The sequence below is a fragment of the Austrofundulus limnaeus genome, unplaced genomic scaffold (assembly GCF_001266775.1).
Source record: "Austrofundulus limnaeus strain Quisiro unplaced genomic scaffold, Austrofundulus_limnaeus-1.0 Scaffold155, whole genome shotgun sequence".
NCBI classification, from domain to species: Eukaryota; Metazoa; Chordata; class Actinopteri; order Cyprinodontiformes; family Rivulidae; genus Austrofundulus; species Austrofundulus limnaeus.
Genome location: NW_013952557.1, coordinates 1,081,036 through 1,092,061, shown reverse-complemented (window position 1 = coordinate 1,092,061; position 11,026 = coordinate 1,081,036). Strand labels below are relative to the sequence as shown.

General features: G+C 37.8%; 1 protein-coding gene across 1 annotated transcript in view; it reads right to left on the bottom strand.

Annotated features, from left to right (window-relative positions):
• The window catches only part of tp53i11b (tumor protein p53 inducible protein 11b), a 53,481-nt gene extending 43,203 nt beyond the window's left edge, over positions 1–10,278 (bottom strand). The window contains exon 1 of the mRNA XM_014016801.1: positions 10,156–10,278. The gene's annotated coding sequence lies outside the window, so the exon portion shown is untranslated. The remainder of the gene's footprint in view (positions 1–10,155) is intronic.
• Positions 10,279–11,026: the final 748 nt, after the last annotated feature.

Here is an 11,026-nt window from a genome sequence, read left to right as displayed (position 1 = left end):
ACACTGATCCTTCTTCACCACCTTTATCCTCAACTGCTTTAGACCACTTTGAGCTGGTGTCTTTGTCTGATTTACAGGGCTTTGTGCAGCAAATGCAGCCCACAAATTCACTTTTAGATATTGCTTTTTCTCATAGTTTTAAGGAAGTTTTTCAGACTTTTGGTCCAACCATTTTCTCCCTGATTAATATGTCACTCTCATCCGGCAGTGTTCCAGCTGCTTTTAAACATGCTGTGGTCCAACCCCTCAGTTCTCACAAACTTTAGACTGATTTCAAAACTGTCTTTTCTGTCAAAGGCGCCGAGCTAATACATATAAGGCAATATAGTGTCAGCACTAGCACAAAGGCTAACAGGCTAACCTGAGGTTCTTCTTCCATGAAGCAGCAAATGAAAACATAAACTTAAGTGACTCACCTTCGTGATTCACCGTCTCTGGTGAACTGGAGACCTGTCCAGGTGTCTCTGGTGAACTGGAGACCTGTCCAGGTGTCTCTGGTGAACTGGAGACCTGTCCAGGTGTCCCCTGCCTTCACCCAAAGGCAGCGAGGACAGGTTCTAGCCCCACCCTGACCCTGATTAGGAACATGGAGGACAGGAGGATTTTTCTTTATAGCAGAAAAACAGACATTTAATTATAAAACGTGATTTATTTGATGTTAATCTGAATCAGTTTAGTGTTTGTAAATATATTTGACGGTTTTGTAGGAATGAACCCGTTTGTAATGTTTGTTCAAAATAAGCCTGCTTCTTATGACTTCTGTTGAATAAAATATTATCAGTAAAAACCTCAAATCATGTCCTTTCTAAGAATTAGAATTCTCTTGTAGATAAAAAGGATAACATTTAGAAAATGCAATTATGCAACTATCAAAAACACTTCCTCTCAGTCACTGAAAATAATTTATTTAGCACATTTCAAAGACCGAATATTATCTGGGCCCTTAAGGGTTAATGCTCCTGAACGCGACTGTCTGACCTATGGTGTGTGTGAGACAGAGGACAGGACAGGACAGGACAGGACAGGAGAGGAGAGGAGAGGAGAGAAGCAGCTCAGCTCTATGTTTGAGTCCAGTAGGACCTATAAAGCAGCTGATTCTGTCTGGATTTGAGTTTACAAACTACTCTGGTTACTTTTTTAAAAGTTGAGGAGCATTACAGCTGCGCTGCTGATCAGCGCTGTTTATAGAACATGAACGGACTCGCGGGAACCTGGTCGCACGCGGGGTCTGTGTTGGCGATTCTAAATTATTGATCAGGTAACAGTGCTGTGGATTCACCTGTTGCATTTTATTTTAAAGAAAGAAAAAGTAGCTTGCAAAGCTGTCGCATCGGTGCTACATAACTAAAAGCAGAGTTTTCATCGCACGCGCACACTTCTTCCTATCTTTGTGAGGACCACAGACAGCGCTCAGCCTCGCTCTACACCGTGGTTTTCCCCAACTTTGGCGAGAGGTGGATATGGAGGGGTGCAAAAAATAGCTCTGGACTTGATCTGGCCTTATTTAAATAAAATGACATATATGCCGTGAAATTCTTAGAGGGGTGGGCTGTCTCATTGGCGGGGGGCCCGCCCCGCCTGTATAATGGTAGGGGAAACACTGAAATATGGGATTAGAGGACCAGCATTACAATGGATATCTAGTTATTTGGAAAATAGGGAACAGTTTGTACAAGTACATGATCTAAGATCTGAACTCTGTAAAATTACATGTGGGGTTCCTCAGGGTTCTGCATATGGATCGAAATTGTTTATCTTACATTGTGAATGATGTGGTTTAGGGCTGCAACAACGAATCGATAAAAATAGATTATTAAAAGCGTTGGCAAAGAATTTCATGATCGATTCGTTGTGTTGCGGGTGCCTGGCCATGCTGCGGAGCCGATTACGTCACTCACAGAGCGTTGTCAATGTTGGCTGACCTAAATAAAGTTTAGGAAGAAAGAAAAAACTACCTGTAAAGATCCGCCCTCTCTGACTCTCGAGTGAAAAGCAGAGACTACGAATTTTAAACCAGTTTTTAAATCCTGTTGTTAGGCCAAGCAGATCCAAAGATATGATAAAATGTATATGCTATTCTTTAAAAGACGTCTATTTGATGCGCGCCGCGTCGCGAGGAGGAAATGCGTGTGGGGGGAGACCTTAAATCCACCGTTTCATCCTCCTCTCGGGCCAAAAGTATAAAGACTCTCTATTTTTTCTGACTGAGGCCCAAAGTTACATGTTGAGCAGCAAAACGGTTCAGGACGAAGGAAAAAAAACGACGCAAGGTCTGCAGGGAAAGGGGAGGACGGGGGGGCGGGGGCTGCTTCACAACCGTGTTCACTGGGTCCAGCAATGTTTTAGTCAGACAGAACCAACAAGAATGAAACAAAAAGTAAAGAATTAGAGAAAAAAATAAATGTTAAGTGTAAATAAATTCTAATTATAATAAATTAATAATAGTTCAGTCAGTATTTAATACAGCTGGCAAAATAAATTGTTAAAATATGTATTATGTGCTTCTGTTTTTTTTTAATTCAGGAGATTATAAAAAATCCTTCATTTCATGGAAAGACCCTCTTGATTCAAGAGAAAACTCTGGTTTTTAAGAAAATGGCTGCTTATTAATTAATTGTTAATCAATCTATAAGGATAAATTATCTTCAGATTAATTCATTAATCAATAACTTGCGTCCTTAAGGAGTTAACTTAATTTATATCTACTTATATTCATGTAATTAAGCGTTTTAATGATTTGCCAGATTAATCGAAAAAAATTAATCAACAGATGTGGGTTAATGTGTTCTCTTTCAATGTGTTTTATTTGCAGATGATACCACATTTTTTGCTTTGGGTAAAGTCATAGAACGGATGTTGGAGAAAATGCAAGCAGAATTTGTGAAAATACAAAATTGGTTCAAACTTAACAAATTATCACTCAATTTTGGATAAAACTAATTATTTGATATTTACAAAGAGATAAATAGTTGATGGTGCAGAGATCAGTATAGTCAGTGAGGTAAGATTTTTCGATGTTGTTGATGAGAAACTGACATGGAAACCTTATATAAATTATTTACGAATAAAACTAACTAAATCTATTTCATTGCTTTACAAATTAAGGGGCTTGTTTAATGCTAAAGCTCTGTATATGTTATATAACACATTAATTGTTCCACATTTGGTCTATTGTTTTGTTTTGCAGAAAAGAGCTGTAAGAGTTATCAATCAAAGACACTACCATTATCCATCTAATATAATATTTTGTAAACTGAAATAATTTAAATTTTAAGATTTAATTGATTATAAAATTTTATTAGTCATGTATAAGGCTCACCAAAACACACTAAATTTAAACATCCAGAAAAACTTTTCAAAGAGAGAGAGTTGTTATAATCTTAAGGGAACAGAGATGCCCATGAAACCTAAATTTAGAACCTGTTTGAAGGAACGGTGCACCTCAATCCAAGGAGTCAGATTGTGGAAAAATCTGGAAGATGATGCTAAAAATGCCAGATCAATGTACATGTTCAAGAGAATGATAAAATGTTAAAATAATGAAACGGTATAATGTGTATTTATATGCTTTGTTGTTCTAGAACGATTTGATGTTTTTGTTTTGTTTTCTGAAGATTATTATTGTTTTAATTTATACTTGAGAAAAAAGGGGCAGATTTGAGATATTTTCTTCTCTCTGCCGCCTTTCATTTCATTTTGTTTGTATTTTCTTTTTATTGTACATAGAATTAGATTTTGTTTTTTTAAGAAATGAATAAAGTTTGATAATAAAAAATATATAAAACTTTGCACTGTCAGTCTACAGCAAGAACTGTTCTTTAATTTGGAATAATTATTTACTATATCATTTTAAAAATATATGCCTTTATTTAAAAAACTGAGAATTACATTTCTTTGCCTGAATTTGTAGGTCAAGATATTTTTAAATTTCATAATTTTCAGTTTTCAGTGAGAAATACAAGCAGTAAAAGGTACTGCGCATAAAAGTCTGAAGAGAAAATCTTTTGAAGGTGAAACATCCAAGTTTGAGCCTGAGGAATAAAAGTAAAAACAAAAAATCTAATTCAGCTGCCACAAGTATGTAGACAAGTAAAGAAGAAGAGAAAAAAATCTAATTCTAATACACAAAAACATTACACTGTTTTGTTGATTCAGAATGATCTACAAAAGCAAAAAGTTAGGAGGTTACTGACAGGAAACACCATTTGGGTAGAAATTTCACTTAGCAAAACATAAAGCAAATTGGGGGAAAATCTAATTAAAGCAAAAATATATTGTTTTTGATTTGTTTGAGACTGTGCTGCAACTTCTGACCTAAGAAAATGTTTTTTTTTCATTGATAAAACTACTCTAAAGATACAAATTTTTAATTAATGAAACTTGCATTTTAACTCTTGTGGAGTAAACCAGTTCCAAACATAGAACTTCACAGTTTGAGAGCTCTTGCTTATAAAAAAGTACATAAATTTAAAAAAAAAGACATGGATCACAGCACATCTATAAGCATATTCAGAGGAGATGGTGAGGATCTCTGGGGAGATAAAGTTACTGCCCCAATTCTGAACATTTTCCAGCTGAGATATTTCCATTTCTTTACTCATGTTGCACGTTTGAACCCTTCCAGAAATACTGCCTGGAGCTCAGACATCTACATATCCCAGATATGTTTAAAATGGTCTAAGATAACTAATTTTTACTTTCCTTAATTGAAGGGGGAAAATTCATTATGCAGGATGAGAACACATGGATAGTGTACCATTTTCAAGTTTTGTTTGAACCGCATGTGGCTTCGAACTCAAGACAGGTCTTTTCCATTTAGTACACAAATTGCATTGCAGGTGTGGTGAAGTGGGTCAAATGGGATTCCTTTCAGACTGTGTGGGGATCATCGCTGACCTCGATGCCACACTCAATGCATCTTGTTATCGGGGGCTGACAGTGCTTTTGCTATGAACTGCTCATCTGTGATGACTGCGCCACCCTCGGTGCAGAAGAGCACGTTCAGCTGGATATCCTCCCAGCAAAGTGAGATCTTACCGAATTCTAAAGTTAAGTCTCACCATACAGACGCCTGGTTGCTTACCCATGAGGTTTATACTCTGACTTCAAAACACTGGCTGAAGTGGCACGCAAGTCTCTGCTGTATCAGCAAGTAGGGCTTTAGGTTTCAGAACAAACTGAAAACTGTCATGAGGCATTGTCTAAGAAAAAGACAAAAAAAATTAAGACACACACCCTGGTCCTTGAGAGAACCACAGAGCAATCAAACACACATTGACAGATTTACATTTCACATCAGTGAAGCTTCCTTTATGGCAATCTAGGCGGTCAAGTCTCAAGGCAGCAGTAACGCAACAGAGTTAATGCTAACTATCATAAAAGTGACAAAAAAAATTTTAATCAGTGATTAATTTTACCTATAGGAAATTTTACATTTGCATCCCATCATAGATCAGTCATCAGCAGTGTCGCATTGGCACAATTTGTTTAGTTTGGACGGGATGAATATCTGACTGTTGGGAGAGATGCTGCGTGAGGGACGAGCCGCCTGTCGGTGCTTTGGGACCAGGGAGGAGCTCACAGCAGTACCTGCTGCTCATCAAAGAGCTGTGTTCACGTCAGAGTCTCTAAAGTCTAAACAGCCCCAGAAAGGAGTCACTAAATTTGTTTTTCTACTCGCTTTTCTGACAAACAATCATTTAAAGAGGCCTGAAAACATGCTAAATATAGCAACAAGGTTGCTAAATTGGTAACAGTGTGTTCCGCAATCTGCCACCTCTCTCATGTCAGACAGCCGTGTGTTAATTCAGTCATGCATTAAAAACGGTCAAATGAACAAAGATTATGGGATTTTTTTCTTTATTATTTATTGCACAAATGTGATCGTCTGGCAATGCTGTTTGCTACATGAGACAGAAAAATGTAAAAGCAACACATGGAAGTAAAAAGACTTGTGGGAAAAATTATTAAAAAGTTAAATATATTAATTTGAGAGACATGTAATGTATGCATGTACACGTAAAAGGAAAAACAAAAAATAAATATTACATATATTTCCTTTACATATCGCAGCCCTGTTGATACAGGTGCGATAATGTAATTGACGACAGGACGGTAGAGGGTAAATTTCTGCCATAGGCCAACTTCATATTGTTTCTACCGTCTATCGCAGTGGTTCCCAAACTTCTTGTCTTCTGACCCACAAAATATCCATGGCAAAAACTTGTGACCCCAAATATTACTGGTCTGAATACATGAACTTCGTTACTAACCCTAAAAACACAGGCTTTTTGACAATCTAAACAGCTTGTCCACAAATATAAATACTTATTTATACTTATTTTGTGTTTTGTCATAGTTATAAGGAAAATATTACATCAGCAATTATTTTATTACCCTTTAAATTGATTTCTGGAGATTATCCAAGGTGCTTCATGACCCATAATTGGGTCCCAAGCCCAACTTTGGGAACCAAAGTGCACTGGTTCCCAAACGTTTTACCTTTTGACCCACAAGATAGTACAAAACAGTAGCAGAGACCTGTGCCAACAACTTTTTTTTGGATGGTAAACATTTGCATCAGGTCAACAAAACAAGGGCATAGTAACAATATTTTTTATACTACATTTATCCATTTTAAATATACTAACCTCACTCATTTATAACAACCAAGGCAAAAATGTAATTGATTCAGAAAATCTTTTCAGGACCCCACCTTGATGTTTCGGGACCTCACTTTGGGTCCCGACCCCAACTTTGGGAAACACTGGTCTATCGCATATACCGCGCAGCCCTAATTCAGATTTATCAGCTTTGTGTATTATTGAAAATGTGAGAGCACAGTCTGTTGCCCTGTTCTTATATTTCTATTATCCTTAAAATACTGTTCTGTATAGTTACTTCTATGGAACTGTTTCAAAAGCAAAGCGAGAATAAAAAGCTATGTTTACAATGCAAAAATAGATGGCATGGCAGGTAGGAATGAATAGACAGTCCAGGATAACCTTTGGTTTGAGCAGAAGGACACCAGTAGCCTAAAAAAAAAGACAATATTCCACTATGAGTGAGAAAACAGATTTAAACAGCCACTGAACCACAAACCACCTCAGCACACATCTTTTTTTTTAGACTGGGAGCCTATTCATAAAGACAAGATAAAAAACAAAAAATAAACTATTTTTGGGGGTTACTTAAATTAAACAAAAAACAATAATGACACCAGGAAACAGCATAAAAGACACAAGTGAGCCAAACAAATTAAAACACACAGTTTCAAACATCATTACAATAAGACGTGAGTTGCTTATCAAAGATAATGAGTCCAAAAATGAGATTTTGCTTTGTTTAAAACGACAGCTGCATCGTCGGAGATAATTTATTTGGCAAAAAAAAAAAATGCACAAAAAATTGGCTAAACTGTCACAAAAAACGCACTAAAATTGGCTTTTACGAACTTCTCACAGTGAAATAGATTTTGTGTCTTACTCAGATCAATGAGACAGACAAGACTGAAATGCAACATACAGTCTGGGCTTCTCTAATCTGGTCTTAGTGGATAATAAATAGAAGCACATCTGTTATTAAAGCCTAACTGTGTCACAGCTGAGAATGAGAAAATAAGAGCAAAGAATTAAAGGAAGAAGCCTATTTTCACTTATATAATACTGCATTATCACTGGTGCACAGCAGGCTGCAGAGAAAAGTACCATGTTTTTATAGATAATATAAATATAGTGGACTGCTTTTGCTTTTCTGAGACAAACTTCTTAAAACAAAACCGTATTTAAAAACAGCTAAATGGAAAACAAAACTATGTTTTTCTGATACATAATCAACCCTTCTTTTACATATAAAGTGTCCCAATTGGTGCATCTTCATCCTGTTGCAACTGTGCTGCTTATTTGTGTTCGAGACCAGCACTTCATTCAGCATGAAAACTACTCTCATGTTTAACGACCCGCAAATGCACATGTGCTTATCTTAAAACACCCATAAAAACCGTTCACACTCTCACTTTGCCAAGTTGTTCTTAGATTGTGTAACGCAACGATGTGTTAAAATAAAAGATGTGTTACCATCTGTTTTAGTTGCCCATTTTATAGCTTATAAAGAGGGTGTACAGAACCCTCTGTGTCCCTGGGGTTGTATTCAGTCTCTAGAATCTGCCTCAGTGCCTTTTGACAAAACCAAACTGCCCTATGAGCTACTGTAGCTCTCCAAGGACTACTTCACTGCCTCCGTCCAGTGTGGTTCAACACACACTGGCAGAAACGAGCGAAACGTGCGCAGTCCAGTGACTCTGGGGTAACAGCTCATCTTCCTTTAAAAATAAAAGCTGTTGAGCAAAGGTGACAATTTGACCCTTTATTAAGCGTTCTTTGGAGATGAAACATGTCAATGATGTCATCCACAAGTCCCATTTGACATTTTCACCAGACCCTTTCAGACATTACAATGCTACTTCATAAAGAAAATACCTAATGTTTGTGGTTTACAACACAGAAGCATCTAACCATACGAGCCAAAAGAACGGGGCCAACGGCTACCTCAGCGCAACCACAGAAACATCAACTGACACCCACTGCAGCTCACTTCAAACCAACATTTTTCTCTTCTTTTTTATCCCTTACAAAGCTAGAAACTTTCTCACTGTGGGCAGAAAGAACAGTGATGGAAGCCCCGTTATATCGCTCCTATTTCTTCAGCCAATTAGAAACCCCTGCTCACCCACACAGCCTGGATGATGTGCCTGAGCACAAGGTGATTAGAGGAAGACAGCATTGCTGCTGCTGCCATGGGAATCAGGCTTTATTCATAAAAAACTACCCCTATAAATCATCCATATAATAAACAGCTTCATGCATAAGGATGAAATCCCTGTTATCAGCTGGATCATTGTGAAATATCGCAATGATTTCATCAACATACCCGCCCGCGTCTGACCTACACCAGCATCCCAGATCAGGTTTTGCTGGGCGTTCCACTGGTTTTGGCATTATATCAATGCACGATCATGTGCAAAACAGATGAGTCACTTTTAGGAGGGAAAAACAAACAAAACACAACACTTCATTGTCTGTTCTGCCAGTTAAAACATTCAGAAAAATCAGCAAATAGGAGTGGAGCTTAAGGTTCAGTCATCAAATGAGCGATCCTCTCATGAAAAATTGATTTGGGAATTTTTCCACAATTTCTGACAAGTGTGGGCTGCAGCAGTGCTGAACTTCTCCCAAGGAAAAGACTTGAAACACACTTCAGTGAACTGGAGACACATTTTAACTCGGTTTATCTCTTCTTAAACTGAGCAACAGCTAAAAAAGTTTTTTTTTTTTAAAGAATTTAGACTGCCTTTATAGCTTGAGTTTAATTTAGGTGTATAAAACTCAGCTGTGTTTAGTCTGGGGGGAGGGGGGGGGGCATGCCATTTTCATATAAACACTACAGCACAGAGATATGATCCTCTTCTCCTGCTGATAAACACTACTGAAGAAGGTTTTTTTATCTCCGCAAGAAACAACCTCGTGCTTTCTTTCCTCGGAATACATTAGATAAAAGTACTGATTTGTTTTATTTCTCACTGCACAATTTATTTATCTGATATTAGGATTGTTTTATGGGAGAAACGATTTGAGTAAAAGAAATGTGGAGGTCTGAGTGAAAACCCAGCAAAAAAACGTGGAACATGATGTAATAAAATAAACAAACATGTTCTCTTTGCTGCAGAAACTTCACGGTTATTGGGTGGAGTCCAGCGGCCAAACGGAGCAAAACGCAGGAGCTAAAAGCGTTTAATTAATATGAAGCTGGACGAAAATTTGAATGAAATATACAGTTTTAACAAGACTATCCTTTAACCTCAACTTCTGCCCAGCGCTTTTGCATTCAATATAACTTAAAAAAAAGTCACCTGAACAATCAGAGCTCAACCAAACTTCAGCCTCCGAAAACAAAACCTGCTTTAATGCTTATCCGAACGCACAGCGCGAGACCAGTTATATTTTAGCTAGCGGTTAATTATCAATTCCCTCGAGACTCACCGACACGAAACAAAGCGCGAAGCATCCTAATTTAAAAAGAAAAAGTGTAGTCCTGTGTGACGACAAGTGGCAAAGAGAGTAAAAAAAGAAACGAGAGGTTTATTAAAGTGTAACTTACAGCGGGAAGCGGAGCGGTATCCAGAGTTTGCTTCTGAGGGGAGCGTTAGCCGAGGTTATACGGAGTGAGAGTGGAGCGGTTAGTGGGGAAGCTCATGGCAGCGCTCGTGCTTTCACGGACCCCGGAGCAGCAAACAATACAGCACCGTAATAACCAGCGTTCAGGGCAACGCGCACCACTGTTACCGTAATACAAAAACTAGCGTGCACCATAAATGCTACTGACTGCGCAAAAGCTAGAGCAAAGCAGCAATCACTGAAGGTTTTTCTTTTTCTTGTACCCATCTATCCACATATGCTACAGCCAATAATAACTTTTGGTTTTAGACGTATAAAAAACTGACAATTGAGGAAAAACTACGAAGTGCATGGACACTGCTTGGAGTCACAATGAACCAAAGAAACTGGTCTATTCACCATAATGTTTGGGAGATACAGTATATTCTGTTAGGGATTTGGGATCCAAAAAAAATGAATAGGATGTTTTTATCACATAATTAACCCATACATTCTTCAGATCTCATGAGCTTTCCTGCTGGGCTTGAAGATCATTTCTGAAACTCATTAAAAACCAAACAAATTAGCTGTAAAAAAAATCTTGCACACGTGTTTGTTTCTTACAAAAGCAGTTTGTATCACCAATCAAAAGGATATGGTACCTAAATTTGGCTAACAGCAACACCACTGATGCTGCTGGAAGAAGAAGATGCACAGATATGGAAATGTAAGGTCCATACATACTTACAAACATAGAGGCAGAGGAAGAACGCAGGGTAATGTGTCTGTAATTTTCTGCCTTTGTGGCAGCATCAGCTGGGCTCACAGGTCCTAATAAAACAAGCTCATAGCTTTGTGTGAGGTGCCGGTTTTAG